Here is a 17,671-nt window from a genome sequence, read left to right as displayed (position 1 = left end):
GTATTCATCCTTTTGTCATTTATGGCCTGTAGTCATATAAGAAAATATAGCTAAATGTTTCTTATTATTTTCATATCAACTGCAGAAGGAAAGGATGGAGGTCCTTTTATATAATAACAAAAGCGAAGTGGAAAATATTTTTTTACCTTTTGTGCTATTTTAAAATTGATTTTGAAGGCTTGTTTGTGAAACACTGAGGTACTCAAGGAACAAAATCAAATCCCTGAGTAGTAGACCAGGGAAATTATTTCTTAAATAACCTACCATAAGACATTTTTCTAGTTCTTGCTTTTCACATGAGCAAGTCTTGGAAAGGAGTTCATTTTTCCAAGGACAACTTTGCCCTTGAGAACAGTGGTTTTCAGCTCCACCAGAACTTTATGAGGTTACTTAGTCTTTTATTTTTGTTCTGTCTCAGTAATGTAGTGGCATTTCTAGTGGAGTTTCAACAGAACAAAACTATTCTGAGTTATTTCCTATCAAGATACTCAAGTGAGAGCATCTAGTTGTTTTATATTGAAAATCAGGATGAATGAATATCACCTTGTAGCCCCATATCACATCTCACTTGTAGTGCTCAGTCTAAGCTGATACATTTTGGGAGAGTGAAATTCTCAAGGAGTGGCAATTTTCCACAGATGTGTGTGTATGTACATGTATATATTATTAATCTTAAATCAAGCCCAGAGTTCTCATGTTTTCATGTTCTGCTTCAGCAATGCTCACTGTCCTTAGATACCCACTGCATTACAGACACCTCCACGCTGAATTCTTCTTCAGAGTTCTGGTTGCAATTCACCACCAGCATTACAAAGCATCAGAGTTACCTCTGGATTCCTCGGCACTTGCCTGCTAAGTTCCCTCTGCAGTGTTTGAGGTCAGACAGTCCAAATCAGCCCAGCTGATTTTATGGTAATTAGGAAGGAGGTTACACACGGAAAAAGCTGACGAATCTGAATTTAAAATGTAGCAATAATAGCTTTTGACCCCAAAGCACTGTATGAATTTTTATTATTTTGATGGAAAAGGGGTTGTTATTGGTTTTGGCCTGGTATTTTGCTGCAGTGCAGATTTCTATGCCTTCTTCTGCATTTTCTGTGGTGTTCCTCACTGAAGAAAGAGAATGAGAGAATGAGTCCTGTGACTTCAGGTCAGTACAGGATCATGCCCCAAAGGGCACTGTATCACTGGCTCATATAGAGCTTCAGTCTTCTTACTCCCTGCCAAACTCTACATCAAAGAGAAAAAGCAGCAGGTTCCCATATTGCATGGGGAGAAATGTATCTGAGCTTATGTCTGCTCACACTGTGCAACTGCTGCAGAGATTTTTAGGGAGAAAGAAGAGGCTGAAATATAGTCATCTTTCAGAAATGAACAGAAAGTTTTTCAGACAGTAATTTGTCCTCTGTTTTTTTTTTTATGATTAGACAATAAAATTTTCTTATTTTTCAAAATCACTCCTAATGACTCACCTCCTGTTGCTGGCTTTAATACAATTTACATGAAAAATAACTGGTAGGCAATACATTAATAGCAAAAAAAAAAAAAAAAAGGCCGTGACCACAGAAGCATGAAAGGATCACCTGCCTTACCTTGTTTGAAATAGAATCTTATGTCTAACAACAAAAACACACCTAGGAAAAAAAAAAGTGTGTTATAAAAAACATTTTCCTTGAAAATACAGTTGTTGTAGAGACAAATGGAATGTGAGTCATTAGGAGCTGTGGTCTGATTGACACTCAGATCATGGTGTGTTTTGCAAAAATAGATTGCACATTTTCAGTAGCACTAAACTTAAACTTTTCTTGTTGAGAGCAGGAGCAATTGCAACTTGGATAATAAAACTGGAGATATAAAACAATTTCACTGTATTTTGCTTCCATTTTATGGTGTAGAAATTTGTGTGACTTAAAATGTCAATAAGGAGATAAATTGCTGGCTTTCATTGTGAAAAAATAATAGTATGATTTTTATTATGCCAAAAGATACAGCTGTTAAAAAGTAAGACAAGAACAGCTATTTTGAAGCAGCAGACATTTATTTCATATTCCTGCACGTATTTTTTCTAGCTATTTAAATTTTTATGTTATAGCTGTTGAAGTAATGAAGCTACTGAAATATTTCTGTCCTTTCAAAATTATTAGAGATAAGTGTCAGAGTTAGGAGGTGCTTCCAAATAGTGTGCTGTGCTAGCACATTGTCCTAAAGAAAGGCATATCCTTATAGACTCAGTCTTAATGTATGGGCAGCTCCAGCTGGGGTGAGCTCATGGTGCAAAAGTGTCACAGCTGCAGGAAAAAGAGAGCCAGAAAATGTTTGGACGGTGAAGGCAGCAAAGGGAGAATATATTCAGTGATCACCATGTTGCTGATATCTGTGGGTGCATGACTGGAGCTGCAAGGAATGCTTTGTGTGGCTGGTGACGCTCTTGGTGATGGCCCCATGTCACCCATGCACTGACCTACCTCTGCTACTCTTGGTCACACAACTTGCCGGTTGCTTCATAGGGAAGATTTTTTATTTCACCTAGTAAGACCTATTCTTTAATCTATAATGTTTATTTTATTAAATTTTCCTAGCAACATTAGAAATACCAATATTTAGGAATGGTTGCATGCCTTTTAGAGAGTCTCCTGTTTTAGAAATTATCACACATCTGAGTACTTGGTGCAACACAGGCATATGAAGCCAGATTCACTGGAAATGTGTGTTGATTCTGAATCTGAGTTACTTAAAAGAGTGAGGGAATTGCCTTGCTAGGAGTGAGATGATTCTGGAGCTGGGAGATTTCCCCTCAGAATCATGGGGTAGTTTTACTGAAATTTTTGCTGTGACACAACACACTCTCAGAGCTCACCAAATGAAGGTTTAAAACATTATGGAGGGCAGTTTTGTGTAGGAAAAGAGAGAATTTTAAAAAAATATGAATTACAGAAAAACCTAAATTTTAAAGCACTTACGTGTGGTTCTATGTACATAATTATGGACATTTGAAAACTTTCCATGCCTATTGGTTTAATTAACACCAGTGAATTAAATCTAAATTCTTACAAGATTTGTTCACCTACTTCCAGAATAGAATGACCCTGTGCAACTACCTGTGAGGGAAAGCCTATGTTCTTGACAGAGGTGCCACTTATTTCTAGAGGATACATTTCTGCTTCTGGTAATCAAAATTTGAGTGACTTAACACAATTGCAAGTTATATCACTTTATTTAGAACATGAGATCACTGGAGATACAAAGTAAAATGTGAGGGTGGGACACTGTTTGAATAGAATCCATAAATTTGAGATATAAATTGTTTTAGCTGAAGCATAGTAAAAGGCAGCATGGCCACAACAACATAAATTGTTGGGGACTGAATCGTGACAAATTTATGTCATCTGAAATCAAATAGTTTGATTTTTAAACCTGCTTTGTTAGATGCACTTTGAGAAAAAAAATCAAAGATTTTACAAGAACAAAAAGAAATTAAGAGCTGGACTATCAAGAGGCTTTAGGTTTAATTTCAAAAAGAGAAAAGATGGTAAAGATGGTGCTTTCTGCTTCTCTCACCAGACTCTTCAGCTGATCTATTTCATTCTGAGGTCTAAAGATACTCAAAGCTGAGCTGGTCCTCTTGGATCTGTTCCTGTGGTGTGCATGCACCAGCCAGGGGTTAACCAGTGGAACTGCTGCTGGTTTGGGTGCTTTGGGCTGTCAGTGGAACTGGGGTGCAGGTTGTTTGTTTCAGTGAGGCTGCAAGGACATTTTTTTTCTCAAAATCCTCACATTTTCTTGATAGACCTCACTGGTAAGGTGCAACATAGCAGAAAACCCCATCCACATTGTGATTTCTCCATCAGGACTCTTTGCAATGTTCTGAAATTACAGAAACTAGAGCTGGTCTCATGGAGCTGAGACTGGCTTGAAATAATGTCTTAGGTGAATCAATCTTCAGTGAAACAATTAGCTAGATTAGCTAGTATTTGAAAACAATGTGGAGATTGTTAGTTTGTTTTTGTTTTTTTAAAAACTTCTTACTTTTAGATTGAGGAATAAATCCATGTTTTTCATTCAGGCAGCAAATCTGCCATACACCACTATGATGAGATTCTAGGAGTATGGCATAGGGGTACTACTCATGTAAGACAGGAGCAGCTCATTTTTTTCCAGGAAAGAGAACTACAAGCAGCTATCATTTCTAGAAGCAGATATTTCTATTTTTTCACAGTAGTAGCAGTACCTATTTTTAATTGCTGATAGTTAACAACACCATGGGAAATGGAAAAAACCTATAGCTAGTAATTACAGCTTCTCACCCTGCAGTCTTGAAGGATCCTCTCCTTAGCTAACAATTATGAAATCTGACACTCCTGGATCAGGCTGCATATTAGGTTAAACCTAAGTAGCTGTCAAGAAGAGGAGCTATCATACCCAAGACAGGCTACCAAAGGAGGGATGCATTTCCAAAAAGTTTGAGAATTGCTGCTTTATGCAGTCCTAGAGGCACAGATTGGAATGAGCTGTCAAATACAATTTTTCACAGACTATTGTTGAGTTTATTTAATGAGGAGGAACCTACCTGCAGAACAGGATGAAGAAAGAGAAGATTAAAAGAGACATTGAGTTCCACTGGCTGATCTCTAGGACAGTAAGAAAAAAAGCGGAATGAGATTTTTATACTTAGATGAAAACTCTGTATCTATTTATTTTACAGACTGGAATAGTAAATGTCTAAGGCTTTAGTTTGGTTTTTTTTTTATTATTTTTATTTTTTTTTTATTTTTCCAAAGCTTTTTATAAGGGGTTGTATTAGCTGGCCTTACAGAACAAATTCCACCTTCTGTAGATCCATGCAATTCCTTGATGAGCTGGTAGTGTGGACATATCATTTTGAGCATGATGTCAAAGACTAAGTATATTTGGTTGATAATAGATTTAATATAGAGCAAGAGTTTAATTGTATGAAAGTAGTATACACATTTTCCCCCATGAAACAGAGCTCATTTAGCTTCCAAGCAAGATTTTACTACTCTTACAAATCCATATTCCTGCTCAGCTGCAGTGTTAATAATGATTTACCATCCCTGGCTCCAACAGATGTCAATTTTCCAAGTGTAAGCAGCCCGGAAGGAGACACATATGAAGGAGACAAATAGATGTACAGAGCCTGGCTGGAGCAGTTATATCAGGTTGACTGATTCATGAACATATACTGAAAGAATTTAATATGTGGCAGTCTGAATTAGTGATTTGTAAGAGATGACACATGTAGCCAGAAACACCTTACTGGCTGAGGACTGAACATGGTGTTTCTGACCATCTGAAAGTGTTGTAATAAGTGTCAACAGCTATATTTTATTTCTGCTGCATATCTTTGTTCAGGCAGTGTGTACTTGTCAGTTGTTCTGGTTTGTATAAAATTGCAAGTGGCCATGTACAATGTGGTTTCCTCTGCCTTCCTCTTCCTACAGGAAACACACTCTTGATTCAAATATTTCCTTTTATCTTGGAGTGAGGGACACTGAAAAATGTAGAAAGCCAGAACTGGCAGTTTGGACTATCCATTCTCTCTTGCTTAAGGAAGGAAATCTTTAGATTTTGATACAGCTTTGTGTGTTGATTTTTTCTTTTAAGAATAGAAAAGAAGTGCAAAATACATCTTGTTGAGGTGTGAGACCTAATACAAAAGCAATGTGAGACAGACTTCTTTGCATAGAATTTAGATTCCCACTTGAAAGGCTAAAATACCCAGAAAGTCTCCTGTGATTTAGTTTTAACTAGTTGGCAGATGTTGAATGATCTCAGGAGCTGTCTTGCTATTCCACACTAAATATGTAGCAGACTGACTGTTTATAATCTCTGTAATAGGGGATTTGTCAGTCTTCCTTTATTACCTGTAAAATGGATTAGGAGAACAGTAAGATTGGACTGGTTCTCTAAGGAATGTAAGAGAGCTAAATGTCCATCCTTATTGGGGATTTTAATGAAAAATATGTCTTTAGTGATTATATTAAAAATAGCAAGACTACTGTCTCTGTTTCAGCCTTCTCTATTTCTCTTCATCCAGCTAGATCTTAGTACCCTCACAATTCCCACCCTTTCTAAAATTACTGGGAAATTACATTTATCTTTGGACAGAAAATGCTGAGCATCTTACTAGAGCCAGTTTATGATTTAATGTCTGTTCTCAGTGATGCAGTAGTAATGAAGATGCAGATCTGGCTGGGCAGATAGAAAAGGTTTATTTTCCCACAGATGTAGGATTTTCCATATCTTAGCTTTAATTTTTTTTTTTTTTTTTTTTTTGTTTCAGGCTTTATTAGCAGTGAGTTGAAAAGATCAACATTGACAGACGTGACGTGTCTGTGATTCCAAGCTGGAAACCATTTCTAGCTTCTTTGCTGGGGAGGCACAGCTCTATTCAGCTGAAAAAGCCCTTCAAATATGTCCACTCAAATATGAAGCAGCAGTTGCATGAGAAAAGTGTGCATTTTAATGAATTGATTTTCAAACATCACATAGCAACTGAGAAAAACCACACAATTTAAAGTGAAAAAGAAAAGCTGAACTAAAAAGAGACATTAGGCTTGTCTGATCTGTTAAAATGTACATATTGTGTTAGACCTAAAGTGTATACAAGTGAAAAAAATGAATGCAGTAAAACCAACCCAATAGACCAGTGTGGATAAATCACACAGTTAATTATAAAAGATACTCAAGATTCAGGGTTTAATTTAATCAGTGTGAATAAATCATCCTGTGGTTCTCCTTTGGAATCCTAAACAGTTTGTCTTTCTTACCCACTACTGCTAATAAGAAAAAATGCTGTTCATGAGTTAATTTATATTAACTCATGGAGTTAATATATGGTTTAGTAAAAGAACAGAAGATAATAAAATCATTTATTAGAATTAATGTAATCTGTTTTGCTATGGAAATAGAGAGTTCACAGTGAAACCCAGAGTAAAACCAGTGTTAAGACTGCCATGCAAGTGAGGACAGCCTGATGAACTGTTTTTCTGAAGAGATATTCACAGATCCATTTCTTCCAAGGTAGCAGCTAAATCCTACTGCTGGCCCATTGCTGCAGCAGTAACACAGGTGATGGCTGACAGCCATGGGAGGCAGAACATAAAACCCGTTTATTTACTGAGGTATTAAGCAAATTTCAGCAGTCATTGTTAATGCTTTGGATGATATCCAAGGCAGAAGACCAGAGTCCTGTTGGCTCAGGCGTATAGGGAAGCTTTCTGGAAAACTGGAGCATTAATGAAAAGCTTATCTTACATACCAGGACTTGAGCAAAAGGCCAGAGCATCTGATAGAAGTGCAGCAGTCTTCTTGTGAGAGATTCTTTTTTTCTGAGAGGGTCTGACTTCTTTTGGAATAAACAGCTGAGGATTGGCCCATATCTGTAACTTTACACTTTAAAGTCAGGTGGAAGCTTTGAAGTATGTTTGCATGGCTGTATAAAAATCAATTACAAATATACCTAAAAGAGAAATATACCACAGGCTTGGTATCTTTGCTTGGTCAACATTTTTCTTATAGTTCAAGGTAAATAGGATTTGAGGATAAGGCAGATAAATGTTGTATCCATAATCAAGCGTGAGTGGCTGGAGGTTTTGTCAGTAATCTTCCACTTCAAAAAACAAGAAACAAACAACTGCAAAACTAATAAAAAAATCTTGGGAATCCCATACCTTTTCCAGGCAGCCTGGAGTGCTTGGAGACCTTGAGGAAAAGATAAGATTTATAGGTATATATATGCTGTATAGTTGCACAAATCATGGAGATGATTTCTGCAAAAAGATTATGTGTCAATGCTGGATGGAAGGCAGCTCATAAACACAATTTTGTTGCTGCTTGTCTTGATGAATATTTCTCTGAAGTGCTTGTGTACCACAGGGAGATCATATACTGCTGATCTAACTTGTACATGGTTCAATATGGGTAAAATGAGCCACGTCTCCACAGTAAAACTGGACTGGTTTAGAGTTTCATTTGGTTTTACCCAAATTTATTATTTTTAAGGAGATCGTTGCTTGTTTTCTTTATGCTTTTGTTCTGTTGTTTTTATTATATTACATCTGTTTTTCTGTTCAGGATTTTGTCACCACTATCAGGTACAGGTTACTTGAAGGGATGAAGGAATCTATACCTGCTGCTAAATCCAGCCACTTCCATGTCATACACACCCAGATGTACAGCTTCCTCATTCAGATGGGCTGTATTTGTTCCTGAATCTGAAAAGAATATGTTATGTCTGAAAAGAATAGAGCTCTTATGTTGCTCTATTGCTATTAAAAATTTAATTTACAGTGAAGGAAAGAAGAAGTGTTTACTTGCAGTTGTTAATGTGGATATTGACTGTAATTTTATCTCATATTTTGAGATTTTAGAAGGTTAACTGGTAACTTTCTGTGTCATTTATTTTGACTAGAACATTTTTGTTGGTCCCTACTAACTGAAGTATTCTATTCTATTCTATATGACTGCTGAATATATTTTTTGAGAGCGTTATCATCAATGTCAAGTAAAACAAGTTTTGAAAGGATCAATGAAGAAATCATGAGAGAGAGCAAACCCAGATCACCAACAGTAAGAAGAGGAGTGAGGGATAGAGGAAAATTAGAAAGATTGATAATAATCTACTAAAAAATATTAAGATTATGACAATATTGGAAAACATGTAGGAAAATCTACAAGTGTTTAGGAAGAGAAATGTTGATGTATTTTGTCACATCTCATCAAAGTTGATAAGGAGCATTTTTGCCTATGTGTTGCTTATTTTATCAGTAATGTATTACTGACACATTTCCTTCAGATACATGAGAGGCCATCTATCCTTAGCTGGAAGGCATAGTAATTTATTTTCTTCGACCATACTGCTCTGTAGGCAAGCTATCTCCTGAGTAAAATAGACAATTCCTAATCCACAGAAAATGAGCAAAGTTTTTGATATTAAAATAGTTGTGGAAGTGAAGTAGGTGTCAAATGAAGTGCCTATGACTACACTGAGAACAGGAGAGCAATATACATAAAGTGTTAATGGTAATTATCTGCTAATGATGAAATCCTGTGCAAAACCTGCAAGCCAGCAGAGTTATAGAAAAGCCAACACTCATGAAAGGTCTCTTCTCTATCTCATTAAGTGAAAAACTGGAATTGAACTGAGAAACTCGTTCTTGATTATGTGGCAGAACACAGTGATCAGAATCTGCACTAATAAACCAAATATCTGACCCATTGTCTGACCCACAGTGACACACTATAGACAATAAAACAGGATTTATTAACTTCTGTATTTCTCAGAAACTGCCATTCTCATTTCTGAAAGTAGCCCAGATTGATCACTACATTGTGGAACAAATCTAATATAAAATCAAACTCTGAATAATTTATGACAGTGCTTGTAAGCCTATATTAAAAAACTTTTCAAATGCATAAGTCCTCCAAAGGCCAGAAAAGAGTAATGAGTTTGTATTTGTCTTATTTCTGCAGTGTAGACAGGTTCTTCAGTGTATAGTGAGAGACTATTCATGACTTGAAATGATAGAAATTACTTTTTAAAATAATAAAATGCCAAACCCCTGTTTTAAAACCTTCATATGATTTTTTCGTGATTTTATCATAATCTTTGACTAAGACCAATGGCATTCCAGATGTTTTCTTATTGTTATTGGCATATGTGGATTGAAATGGACTGTTTCCATGAAAACTTCAACAAAGTGTCCAAAAAAATCCCAATATGGGCAGAAGCGCCTACTCTTCCCAAGACAGCTAGGATATTTTAATCTCATTCTAGAATGGAGAGTCTAGCATTATAAATTTCTACATTTCTTACTGCCCAAATACAATAAAAATAGGACATAATACTAATTATACTGGTCAGATTGGCAGTAATGTTCTGGTTCAGAATATATTTCACCACTTATGTTGCCAGGAACATGCATTTGCCATTATGTTAATAAAACAAAATGCTGTGAAGTTGGCAGCCAGAGCCATGATTCTCTTCATGATTCTCACCACATGATTTGCTACTGAGGTCCATGGCTACTTATTTAAGGCTTTTTAAAAGGATTAATATTTTGCCAATGGGTTTTATAGCTTTCTTCACTCTTGGAAAAAAAAACTTATTGTTTTGTTATTCTGTTTTTCCACTCTCTGTGTTTCCCCTCAGCCCCCACCACCCCTATGTCAGTACATATTAAAACATTTGAGAGGCTGATTCATCAGTGTGGTGAGGCCACTAATTCTCATGATGAACATTTCTCTGTGCTTTACAGTGAATTATTGACAGAATTAAGTAAACTCAAGAGTCCTGCCTACTAATGCCCAACTGCATCCTGAACACCAAGAGCAATAAGAACATTAACCTTAACCCTGTTCCACTCCCCCAGGGCTGCTTTGCTCATGAGACCCTCAATGACCCTTTTGCTGCTGGCCTGTCAAAATTTCTTCCAGTTCCTTTTGCCCTCCTTGTACTCAGAAAACAATATATAATCCCTGTCTAGAGCACAGGAAGGTGAGGAAACTTGCTGGGTTTTATTAAGGATTGTCCTCTTTTGCCTTTCTTTGGCCTGTATTTAATATGGAGAATGTGGTGGGAGGTTGGAATATCAGAATAAGGAGGAAGAAGAAGGGTAGAAAGTGGAAAGAAGCTACTGCATCCTCTGTTACTTTTGCTCATGAAGAAAACCTCAAATTTGTCACCAGGTTTATTCATTGCTCTGAAAAGTAGATGAAGGCTTTCAAATAACATCTCCTTTGAATGTAATAATCATTCAGATTTCTTTCTGTGATCATAGGACTAATGTTTTCTAAACTGGGTCCCAACTGACTTCTGAAACTCAAAACCTTAAATTTCTCATGTAATTTGTCACCCTACTGATGAGTTTTGAGAGCTTGCTGTACTGCACATATATATTTAATGTCCCTTTTATGGTAATACAGATTATGAACCAAAATGTAATACAGGCTTCTTAAATCCATTATTCAAAACTTACATTTCTGTCACTGCAGTAGATTTGTGGTGAGTAATTTCAGCATTTTGGAAAGTAGCCATCAACTGAATGACTCAGAGCAAAGGGTTTTACACAAATGCAGATTATGATGGTATCAATTCTTTCATAAAAAGATTGAATCAGTGACAGTAAATGTTCTTAATAAAGATGTGTTCCATGGGCCCAATTAACACAGTCTTTTTTTATGCAACCTTTGTGTTGCGAAACAAAGAACTTGTTTTAAAAAACCTAAAATCACATGTACTTTCTAATTTAGTCTCATGTTTTGCATAAGTATCCTGCATTCTCCATAATAAACTTATGAAGGAGAATAATGTGTTCCTGGACACTAAAGGACAGAAGAGGCTTTAGAGAGCCATTGAGGCTTTTGGGTGGAGTAAACAGCGAAATGCTTGTGCCTGATTCCCAACCACATCCTGGGCTGCATCCAAACCCCGTGGGCAGCAGGTGAGGGAGGGGATTCTGCCCCTCTGTTCTGCTCTGGTGAGACCCCACCTGGAATATTGATCCAGCTCTGGGGCCCCCAGCATAAGGACCTGCTGGAATGAGTCCAGAGGAGGCCACAAAGATGCTCAGAGGGCTGGAGCACCTCTGCTATGGAGACAGGCTGTTCATACTGGAGAAGGCTCTGGGGTGACTTTATAGCACCTTCCAGTACCTAAAGGGGCTGCCAGAGAGCTGGACAGGGACTTTTTCAAGGGTATGGGGTGATAGGACAAGGGGGAATGGCCTTAAGATGAAGGGGGTCAGGTTTAGATTAGATACTAGGAAGAAATTACTTACTCTGAGGGCGGTGAAGTGCTGGCACAAGTTTCTCAGAGAAGCTGTGGATGCTCCATCCTTGGAAGTTTTCAAAGTCAGACTGGATGGGGCTTTGAGCAACCTGGTCTAGTGCAAGATTTCCCTGCCCATGGCAGGGGGATTGGAGCTAGATGATATTTAAGGTCTCATCCAACCCAAACCATTCAGTGATTCTGTGAGTCCTTAATCTGAAATTAAAAGATAGCTAAAAAAAATAGGAGGGTGTGACAGTGAATAGCTTTTGCAACAAAGTAAGTTGGTGAGCATATAGTTTTTGTATGGATATTAAAGGGAATAGAAGTTGTTGAAATAGAATCAAAATTGTAAAAATATGAAAAAAGTAAAAAACAAATGATAGAAAAGTATCTATAACAATATTAAATAACTGAAGAGTTCCTAGCAAGACCAGATCTTATAGTACATCTTCACATTTCAATTATAGGAGTGCAGTAACTTAAAAGTAACTTTTAAGTAGTTGTAAATACAGGTGACAACTGAAGAAAACTAGGCTTTTCTAGTTTATGTTTGTGTTCAACTATTTCTCTCCAGGGAGTCAATACCAGTAAGCAAGGAAGTAGTAGTAAAGGTAGTATTGAATGACTGGAAAGGCATGTTTTTGATTTAAGAATAGAAGCTGTAACTTTGAGGAGGAAAGCCACTTTAGGAAAGGCATGTGAAAGAAGGAAAGCACTAGAAAGTGCTAAAAAGGAAATTGCTAGACTCAGGGGAGATGCCTATTAAAAAGAGAATAAAATCTCCATTTTATTTCCTGAAGGATTACTTAAAGAGAAAAACCAAGCCTTCTGTCATCAATACACACTATCTAAATAAAGTATTTAAATCAAGACTAATGAAAGAAGCAAGAGCTTTTTGTATGTATTTATCTCTCACACAGTAGCTGCCAAGTGCTATTTCAGCAGAAGTAAAAGTCTGAATGAAGAATGGCCCAGAAGACTCTGCCAGGAACAGCAGAGGCAGCTGCTCCCTGGGCAGCTGAGGATGGGAGCAGGGCTGGCACAGGCAGGAGCCTCACGGACAGGGAGCCAGTCCCACCACACCTGAGCAGGGCAAGCAGGACAGACTGATGACCCCACCCAGGTTTAGGTGAGACTCTGGGCCACAGCAAGCCCATGGTGATGAGACCAGGCTGAGACATTGAATCTGAAGGTCTGGATCAGGGTCTGGATCAACAGGGGGCATGCCAAGGCACTGATGTGGTGGCAGAAGAACTGCAGTGGAGTTCAGACCAGGGGACACATGTCAGAGTCCAGGACATCCCTCTGGCTGTCTCGAGACCCTGGCAGGGGGCTCAGAGACCTTGGCATGAAGTCAAAAACACCTGTGGCTTTGATTTTAGCCTGTGGAAAAACTGCCAACTTTGTATGAGGAATTACAAGCCACAAGTCTTTGAGTAGTGTGATAGTTGAATTAACACAGGGTGAAAAAATAGAATTTTGGGGTTTTTAGAATGGGGTTCAAAGGGACAAGATGGAGGGATTTGGGTGTGCCCTGACTTTCTTCTCCTCCTTATCCTCCTTGTCTTGGTGTGATGGTGACACTTTTCTATTGGTTGAAGGTAGACACACGCTGTCAAATGTAAATGACAGATATTGGCACATTATTGTAAACATAGTAAACGCAATTTTTAGTATAAAATGTAGACACCGCCCTGAGGGCAGACAGAATGCCACGGCCGACCTGCTAGACAGAGCTCAGCAGGTCAGAGAAAGAATGTTCTAGATAAGGAAAAATAAACAACCTTGAGAAGCTCATCCTATGGATTTCAAGCTTCTTCTTTGTCTGCACAGACTGGGAGAACAAGTCTGTTCAACACCACAGACCCAGAGAGACACAGTCTGAACTTAACAGCAGCTCCCAAGAGATGGAGTGGGGAGTCCCCAATTCCAGCTTCTTTTTTATAACAGCTGAAAGCAGTGAACTGGCCTCGAGCTGCTTCTAGGAGGGGAGAGAACTCAGAGCCCTGAGGGCATAACAGTAAAATGGTGGTTTGCATAAAGAAAAACTCAGATATAAAAGATATTATTTGGATATCTAGAAGAAGATTGAGTGATTGATAAAATCAGAATATAATAAGATAACAGATTAATTTCAGATTAATTTTTTGTTAATGTATGGCAGGAGAAACAGATAGCAGACCTGAGACATGGAATACCTTCTCCCAGAAAAGTTGCAGAAGAGAGGAAAGGAAGGATGTGGAATAACATAGTCTTTGTTTAAAGAATGATTGTTGGTTTCAAAATGAGAGAACTAAAACCAGAGAAATAAGAAGAGGCTGAGAATGACAATAGCACAGGAAAAGTTGAAAGTGATATCTGGACTAGGCAAGAAAAGGCAGCAAAAATGTTGAGGTCCAGATCCAAAGAATTTGGTCACTCTTAGGACCACCTATTCCAGACATGCATATAAATTGTTTGGCTAAGCAATTTTGGTTTAGGCAACAGAGTTTTCCAAACAAGGAACAGGAAGTGAAGCACCTGATAGAAATGGGGTTCTTAAGAATGGAAATCCACATCAGTAACTGGGGGCTGAAATGAAGCAGACTCTAAACTATCATCTGGATTTGGCACCTGTCTCAGTTGTTGTTAAACTTTCACGTTGAGACTGCAAGCCTTCACCTTTTTACTTTGACACACTGTGATGGTGAATGAAACAGACATATCTCAAAATATTTTTGTTAAGGGGTTTGTTAAGGCTGTTTTGTGGAACTCACACTGCCAACCCTTGGCAGAGGGAGCCCACCACACTGAAGAGATGACTAAGTAATTTTTGAGTGATTTCTCCATAATGTCATTACGTCTTCAGGCTAAGAAAGGACAGAGAAAGCTACTTCTCCAGGGAAGAATACAATTGCTTTATATAAAAACAAACAAACCAAACTTCAGTGAAATGCACCCATCAAGAAGTCTACTTCTCTGTACAGTTCCAGGCAAAAAAAAAAATAAATCTAACTGTCACCTAAACTGGATCATCCTCTAGGAGAATGAGGTTATATCTTTGTTAATAAACTAATCCTGGATACGCTTTGGGCCTGAGCACAGATATGAGATAATCCAAACTCCTGAACTGCCAGCATGGTCATGTCCATGGTGCAATTTGGAGTGTTAAATAAGCACATTTGCAGACAATACCTAGGCAAAGTCTGGGAGTCTACTATGGGCCCAGGATCCAGGGAGGCAGGATGCAGCTCTTTTATTTTGGAGAAAAAGGAGATAGAGTGAGAGAAGTCATCCAAATGCATGTGAGCCATGCTGTGCTGATAAATACCAGGGTCAGAAAAGTGTTGCTGGCCCATTTAATTTATTTTTAGGAGCAGCCTGAAAGGACAGGTAGCAGCATCCCAGAGTTATCTTGGCATTTGAAGTCATGTATTAAGGAATCATAAGACTTGATAGCAAGATTGCAATGGTACAGGCACTAGCTTTGGTTGTGGTCAGGTAAGCAGCTCCTTGATTTAAAACCCATTCTTTAAGCCTTGCTTTGTGTCAGTGAGTACCTTCTGTCTGTGCTGAGTCAGGGCTGCAGAATGTGAAAGCTTACAGGAGCAAGATAAGAAGTTTCAAAAAGTTAAAAGCCCAGTTCCCAAGGACTTCTAATAAGACCTGAGAATCCCTTAGGTCTCTTTGAAAATCTTATGTGAAAATAAAAATTGGATGAAGTGTAGGATTTAGTGGTTCTGACAAAAAAAAAAAAAAAAAAAAAAAAAAAAAATAATTAGAAACAGCAAGTTTTCAGACAAGCTGCAGACTGGAATAACAGAAGAGAAGTGATATGAATTTTCTTACAAGTCTTGTCAGTTTTCCTGTCCTTATTAAGGAGAACAGAACATCTGCAAATGGGGCAGACGTGATCTTGAAAATAAGTCCTGAATCAATCAATTCAGCAAAGAACAATCTGTACACATGATTTTAGTTTTGGCAAATCATCAAACAGCTATTAACTGGAAAGCTAAATGGGGTCAGCAATTCAAGTCTGGCTGGAAGATAATAAAGTTATAAAAGCATCATAATATGCATTACTTAAATGTGAATAGTCAAGGCACATTTGAATTAAGTGTGGCTGTTTTGAGGTTCAGATTGTGACACCCATGTTTAGATGAGTCCATGTAGGTGCCTATAATGAATTAATTACCTAAGCTCCCATTATAGTCATTATGGTCTGTCAAGGTCAGAGGCCTTTTCAGCTGATCAGATGTGGGGAGTTCACTTAGAGTGGGCTGGACAGCTTTGGACTTCTGTGACTGCTGTGTCTGCTGGTCACCCATCACAGCTGCTTCATTCTTTGTGAGAATATGCCTTTTTTTTTTTTTTTTTCTTGGTCAAATTCATCACAAGAAACTTCTGCAACACTTGTATTTTAAGCAAAGGATTAAAAATGATCTCTAGCATACCTTGGTTACCCTATTGACTATTTCTTCTAATTAAAATACAAATCCCTTGACTACAAGATCTATAGGCAGTTGATCATCTGTATCCATGTGCTCTTAGAAATAGGATTTGGAATTGAATATCCCATAAAACTCCTACAGCTATTTTTGGCTTATATTTTTTTCAGTTTAACTTTGGTCCTATTTTTAGCTGTGGAATGTCAGTGCTTAGCAGTGACCCTGATAAGAGCAGGACACACACAACCTATACATTGTCTGTTGCATTTTGCATTTACCTGTAGCATTGGTGGCCTGTTGCATTTACCTAAAAGAGTAGAAAAGAATAGGGCAAACACATATTCACATTTCTCTATTTTATTTTTCCAGCCTTCAGAAATTTTCAGCTCAGAAGGTGCTAAATCAAAAATTATATCACAGTCTTGCTTATTGATTTCTAGAATTTTATGAGTCGTTCTTTAAAAAACTGTTCTGTGTGTTGACAGGACGGTGAACTTAGCTCTTCATGTTTATCTTTTCCATGCTATATAGGAATTTTCAATCCTTCTGTTTTACACACTCACTCCTCCAGCTGGAAAACAAGCTGAATCCTTTCACTGTTTTTTTCTGGATTTACTTATTTGTCCATGACATGTTATTTTGGAACCTAGCAGCATAAGTCTAAGATTTTGTTCCCTAGTAATAATTCTAAAAGGAGAGGTGAATTTCTGTTCGTCTAATCTCTATGTTGGCAAATATAATTTACTTCCTAAATTTTGTTATTCTAATCTTAGTTTGAAATAATGACAAAAAAATTTCATAAGAAACATGTTAGTAAAAGGATTTTTTCACAATAGTGATAATTTTACCTTTTGGACTTTACTGATACTGAGAAATATTTTGTAATTTTATCTTTTCTGAGGGGAAGAAAATTAAGGGCAATGAAAATTTTCTAAATTCATAGGAAACAGATGTGACTCCCATGAAAACTCCTGCATTGAGGCTTCTTTATTAGCTTGTTTATAACGTTTAAGTAAATCAGCTCTAAAATAAATAGTGCTGTGGGGCAGAGGACATTGATTAACTGAGCTTGGAGGGCAGTTTTACTCAAATCCAATTTCATAGGCAACAAGACAAGTGGAAAATTTAAACTCATTTCAACACTGGGAAGACTTTTAAAGACCATTTATACAAATTGAGCATGTTAGTCTATATTTTTTTTTAATTTCTGTATTATAGTAAAAACAAAAGATCAGTTTTTCTTGAGATTAGACATAGATATTAATGGTAACTAAAGAGCGATGAATGGGACATACTTAGAAAAATTAAATTCTAAATTAATGAGATGATGCTCTGCCCTGAAATAGTGTAGTTCTAAATCTCCAAATTTCCTGATAACTGCAAAAAGTAGAAAACAGTAAGTGTGTAATATTTGAGTGGAATTATATTAATTGATGTAGGTTGGAAAAGCTTG

The 17,671-nt window shown here is 37.4% G+C and overlaps 1 protein-coding gene across 1 annotated transcript in view; it reads left to right on the top strand.

The window, feature by feature from the left end:
• The window catches only part of PTPRN2 (protein tyrosine phosphatase receptor type N2), a 667,249-nt gene that overhangs the window by 22,155 nt on the left and 627,423 nt on the right, over positions 1-17,671 (top strand). The gene's annotated exons all lie outside the window — the stretch shown is intronic.

This window comes from Taeniopygia guttata, chromosome 2 (genome assembly GCF_048771995.1).
Source record: "Taeniopygia guttata chromosome 2, bTaeGut7.mat, whole genome shotgun sequence".
Classification (NCBI taxonomy): domain Eukaryota; kingdom Metazoa; phylum Chordata; class Aves; order Passeriformes; family Estrildidae; genus Taeniopygia; species Taeniopygia guttata.
This window is presented reverse-complemented; position numbering and strand designations above follow the sequence as displayed.